The sequence below is a fragment of the Chinchilla lanigera genome, unplaced genomic scaffold (genome assembly GCF_000276665.1).
Source record: "Chinchilla lanigera isolate Chin_1 unplaced genomic scaffold, ChiLan1.0 scaffold00162, whole genome shotgun sequence".
Taxonomy (NCBI): domain Eukaryota; kingdom Metazoa; phylum Chordata; class Mammalia; order Rodentia; family Chinchillidae; genus Chinchilla; species Chinchilla lanigera.
The window spans coordinates 968,470-973,986 of NW_004955563.1; the positions used below are offsets into that span (position 1 = coordinate 968,470).

The 5,517-nt window shown below is 44.1% G+C and overlaps 1 protein-coding gene across 7 annotated transcripts in view; it reads right to left on the reverse strand.

Annotated features, from left to right (window-relative positions):
* The window catches only part of Hnrnpm (heterogeneous nuclear ribonucleoprotein M), a 41,241-nt gene that overhangs the window by 34,646 nt on the left and 1,078 nt on the right, over nucleotides 1-5,517 (reverse strand). The gene's annotated exons all lie outside the window — the stretch shown is intronic.

Sequence of the window (5,517 nt, forward strand, 5' to 3'; positions counted from 1 at the left end):
AAAAAAAAAAAAAAAAAAAAAAAAAAAAAAAAAAAAAATGCAAAAAGAATAAAGGAGGGGACTATTCCTCCCTTGTCCTAAAATATATATAGCAATTAACTCTGAAAGACTTTTAGAAGTACATTTTTATAGAAAATGATAATTTGGCAATAATAAGAAACTGCTTTATTTTTTTAAATACCCTTTTGGGAGTACTACAGACATCAGAATTGACATTTATGAACAATATGTAACAAAAAACTCTTGAAGTTAAAATTTAAGGGAGCCGGGCGTGGTGGCACACACCTGTAATCCCAGCACTTGGGAGGCTGAGGCAGGAGGATTGTTGCGAGTTCGAGGCCAGCCTGGGTTACAAAGTGAACTCAAGGCCAGCCTGAACTGCACGGTGAGACCCTGTCTCAAAAAGACAAAAAAAAAAAGTAAGGGAAAGATCCAAGATTATCTGACCATTTGTCCTAGTATGTAAGTTCTGCCAGCTATTTATACAGAAAATAAAATCAGTATTTAAGGAACTAAAAATAAATAAATACATACATACATAAAGATTTTTTAAAAACGTATCTTTGCCTGGCGTGGTGGCACATGCCAGTAATCCCAGCAGAGGCTGAGGCAGGAGGATCACTGCGAGTTTGACACCAGCCTGGGCTATAAAGTGAGCTCAAGGCCAGCCAGAACTGCATAATGAGATCTTGTCTCAAAAAGGCAAAAAAAAGAAAGAAGAACAAATTCAAAAGATGCTCATCAGTTTTACCCATAAGCTATGCTTCAGCATCACATACAAAAAATTAACACAGCCTGGTGTGGCAGCACGTGTCTGTAAACCCACCACTCTGGAGGCTGAGGCAGGAGGATCACTCCCAAGTTCCAGAAGCCATACAAAAAAAAAAAAAAAAAACAGAAAACCAAACATACTGTATGATTCAATACACTCTAGAAAATCTGATCTAGCAAACTAATCTGTAGCTGGGCTTCCAGGTAATCTTTTACTATGGAGAGCTGCTCAGTGTACTCCAGTCTGTTTAGAAGTCTTCACAGCTTCTATTCAAGGATACCAACAGCAACTCCACCCTCTCGTCACAAAGGTGAAAACAGCCGGGCGTGGTGGCGCACGCCTATAATCCCAGCACTCAGGAGGCTGAGGCAGAAGGATCATTGTGAGTTGAGACCAGCCTGGGCTACAAAGTGAGCTCAAGGCCAGCTTGAACTGCATAGCGAAAGCCTGTTGTTCCCACCACCACCAAAAAAAGGTGAAAATCAAAAATTTCTCTAAGACACTTCTGGGGGGAGGTCACCCACTGACAACTAATGATTTACACTAAGGGAAAGCTGATCCAGGAGGGGTACAGGGGAGCACTGGCAGGAAAAGTTATTGGAGATAAGGAATACAAAGGCAAAAGGGGGTCGGGGGTATAGCACAGTTGCATGGTGCCTGTCTGGCAAGTGCAAGGTCCTGAGCTCAATTCCCAGTTCCAGAAACAAACATACAAATAGGCAAGAGGATACTTCTGAGGGTATGGATACAGTATCTTGATTTCTGTGAAGGTCCCACATGCCGAACACTTACCAACTGCACATTTTAAGTATGTAGTATGCACATTTTAACTTTTTTGTGTCAATTACAAAATAGCCATAGCTTCTAGTCACCTTCATTAAATTTCAAGCCTAACCCCAGGTACCAGTTTGACTTAACTGTCAACATAAAATAACGAATTTGTATTACTTCAAAGAAACTAAAACCACAATAGATCTACTTAGGCAAGGTAAACATTTTTACCAATATTCTCTTTGCTAGCTGGTTCTTAATTCCAAATTGTCAGTGAAACGCAAATTATCTACCCAAAAACAGATGAAATAAATAGATAAAATAAAAATCTTTCTGACACCTATCAACTTGCTATTTCCGAATACAGTGATAAAGACGAGCCTAAAATATTTGTTAAGTACCTTCCACGCCATCAAAACAAGATTTCGTTTAATACAGCTTTGAAACTGTTTCACTGAGATCTTTGAAAACTGACATTTATCAAGTCATTGCTCTTCCATATTTAGAATTATAGCCTGGGATACAGCTCAGCAGCACACGGCCTGCCTGGCAAACTCGAGGTCGTGAGTTTGATTCCTGGTACCAAGAAAAAAAAAAAAATACTGCACACAAAGATCACAACTAACAAAAAGCAGCACTTACTCCATGAAGGCCTACTATATTCACTATATTAAAACAGTGAGTTGAGAGTAATGGTGCACACCTGTAATCTCAGCACTGGGGAGGCCAAGGTAAGCTGGGCTACGTACTGTGTCCAGGCCAGCCTGAACTACATAGTGAGACCCCGTCTCAAAGAGTGAATGAATGAATGAATGAATGGGACTTTGCCCATACGATTGCCAAGTATAACACGCACTCATTTATTCTGCAAGTTGCCCAATCCAGGAAAAGATAGTTTGAGAGGCAATCTCAATATCCTGAAAGTCTGACTACATGTCTGAGGGACAAAAACCCTCCCTTCAGCTGGGCACAGTGGTGCATGCCTGTATTCCTAGCTATTTCTGAGGCCGAGGCAGGATTACCAATTTCAGGCCAACCTGGATAATTCAGCAAGACTTTGTTTCAAAATAATTTTGTTATAAGGGCTGGAGAGCGGCAGCTTTGTGGAAAACCACTTGCTTGCACCTGTGAGACCTTCAATTTAACCCTCAGTACTTCCCCCAAAATAAAAAATTCTCCTTCATCTTGGCAAATCACCCCTTATAGAATTTCACACAAATTCTTGAATTGCTTCTCGGCCTTTTGGCTAAGAGCGAGTGCAGAAATTCTTAAAGTCCAGAGCTCCTCTGATGCAGTTAAATAGTGGAGAGCACTATTCTAGTTCCACAGCCACAATTTAACACATGACTTGGCTCTTTACCTATCAGGTTCTTTACCAGCAGAACCAGCAGAACCTGTATCCACGGTAGTTCCCAGGAGTGTGGAGAACCAAGGAAGAATACCTTAACAAAAAGCAGTAGCACATGTTCAGTGCAAAACTCTCTAAAGGGGCCGGGTGTGGTGGTGCATGCCTGAATCCCAGCACTGGGGAGATTGAGGCAAGTTCGAGGCCAGCCTGGGCTACATAATGAGTTCAAGGTCTGCCTCGATAACACAGCAAGAACCTGTCTCAAAAATACAAAGAAAAACACCAAACCAATCCACTCAGGAAGAGGAGTAGGAGAAGTCACTGATTTTAAATCTCTATGTCACTTTTACTGGACATTTAAAAAACAAAATAAACCAACCTAAACGTCTATGCTCCTCCAAATGCTCCCCTCCCCCCGCACTAACTCTACTCTGTACTCTAATCTTGACTTTAAATGGGATACATTTCTCATCAAAATAAAGCACTTCCAGCAAGAAGTAACTGCAAAACAAGATTTCCAGCTTAGGGACTCCACAAGCTTGCTGGCCACCTGCCTTCCTCGTCTACAGCACAGTCCTCTCTGGGGGCAGACACAGATCAGAAGAACCAAGTTTCTATTTTCCTCGCATCTCTCAAATGCCTTCAAGTTTAAAATCCAAATTCCTCAACTTGGAATTTACTGCCCACCAGCTGGCCCCACTCTCCCACCTTGGTGAAGAAACTTCAGTTCTTTAGAAGAACAATGGGCTGGGGGGTGTGGCTCCGGCGTAGAGGCCTTGGGTTCAATCCCCAGCAACACACGCGGGCACACAGGCGGTCTGTTAATAAAGCATACACCCAACATCTCTGCCCGACATCCTCTCCACCTCATCTCAACCATCCCCTAATTGTCCCCCTCCTGGAGGGTAAGGAGCCGCCCAGGGGGGTGGGGCTTCCTACTCTCAATTTCTAACAGCAGGATTACCATGAAAGCATCAAACACTCTCCCTCCTCAAGACTGGGGTTTCAAGAACTTTGTGATGCAAAAACAAGTTTTCCACAGGGCCTAGAAAAATATCTAAGCGCTGCCAGTTTCCTTAAGTATATACACTCTAGTTAGCCGGTCCCAGACTCAGGTTTTTTCCAAGAAGGGCTATGTTAACTCTAAAGCATTCTGTCCAGTACTGTTTGTCAAATGACTCAGGCACAAAACGGTTACTTGAAAATGGAGCGGAATATTTGAAAAATCTATTTCTGGTGCTATCATCTCAATTCACACGGCGGTAGTAACACTCCAATCTGTATGCAGGAAAAAATTGTACCTTTTGGTTTTGTTTTGTTTCTTTTGGGTCAGTCTCCCTACCTAGCCCAGGCTGGGCTCACACTTACAGTGATGCTCCTGTCTCAGCCTCCTGAGTGCTGGGATTACAGGCATCCATCAGCTGGCGCAAAATGTAATTTAAAGCCCTCAAACAGGGCCCTCACAAATCCTAATAGGCACCTTAGGGGCTGGGGATTTAGCTCAGCGGCAAAGTGCCTGCCTGGCAAGCGCAAGGTCGTGAGTTCGGTTCCCGGAGGAAAAAAAAAAAAAAAACCCAGAAAACCTAATAGGCACCTTATGCAAAACGGGGAAAATTAAAAATGAAACAATACTTAAGGGGTGCTCTTCTCTTGATTTCTAAGAACCTGTTAACCATGGTGCAGCACTTTGTTCCTCTCCAACTAAGGAAGGAAAGAACCTGGAATTTTCTCCAAATTTGTTGTTTAACGATATAACCAATAGACAGTAAACGTTCATTAACAACAAGTATTTCACTATATTCACTTTCAACCTCATCAACTATCATAGGTTCCCAAGACAAAAATGTGAGAAGGCAAAATCATAGACACAGGTTATAACAAACAGTATGAAAGCACAGGAGATAGGGTTTAAGGCTACATTTTCTACTTGAAATGATGAAGAAGTTCTGGACACGAATAGCGGCGACCGGTACAGAACACTACGAATGAATATTTATATACTCGATCCCCACTAGCCGAACACCTAAAAATGTTTTTTTCAAAAGCCAGGCACAGGCCGGGGGGTGATGGCGCACATCTGTAATCCCAGCACTCCGAGGTTGAGGCTGGAGGATCTACACGAGTTCCAGGACAGCCGCAGCCCCTACTGCACAGGGAGACCCTGTCTAAAAAAATTTGTAAAAGGCTAAAACGCAAAATTGTATGTACCTGTCACCTCAGTGCGGGGGAAAAATAGGGGAAACGCAAATTTAGTATGTGCCCAGCTTTCCTGGTTCTCCTGGGCTGCTGGTCTGGGCCAAAAAAACACTTCTGCGCACCTTTCTCTCCAGCGACTGAAACCAGCATGCGTGGGTTTCACGGGGCGCAAGCTGACGCCTTGCTCTGTAAACTTTAAAAGCCAAGAGCCCAGGCAGGCAGAGCCCCGAACAGGCCCGGAGAGGCTGACCGAGCCTGGAGGCGAGGGATCCCCTCCTGAGTTAGGAATCGCTCCCCAGAAACGCGGAAGCGGCGCCCCCGCCACCCGGCCTCACGCTTCGAAGGCTGAACGGCGATCGCGCCACTAATCCCGCTGCGCACCTGGGGAGCGAGCGCGGGCCGGGAGCGGCTCGGCCGGCACTTCCGGCCC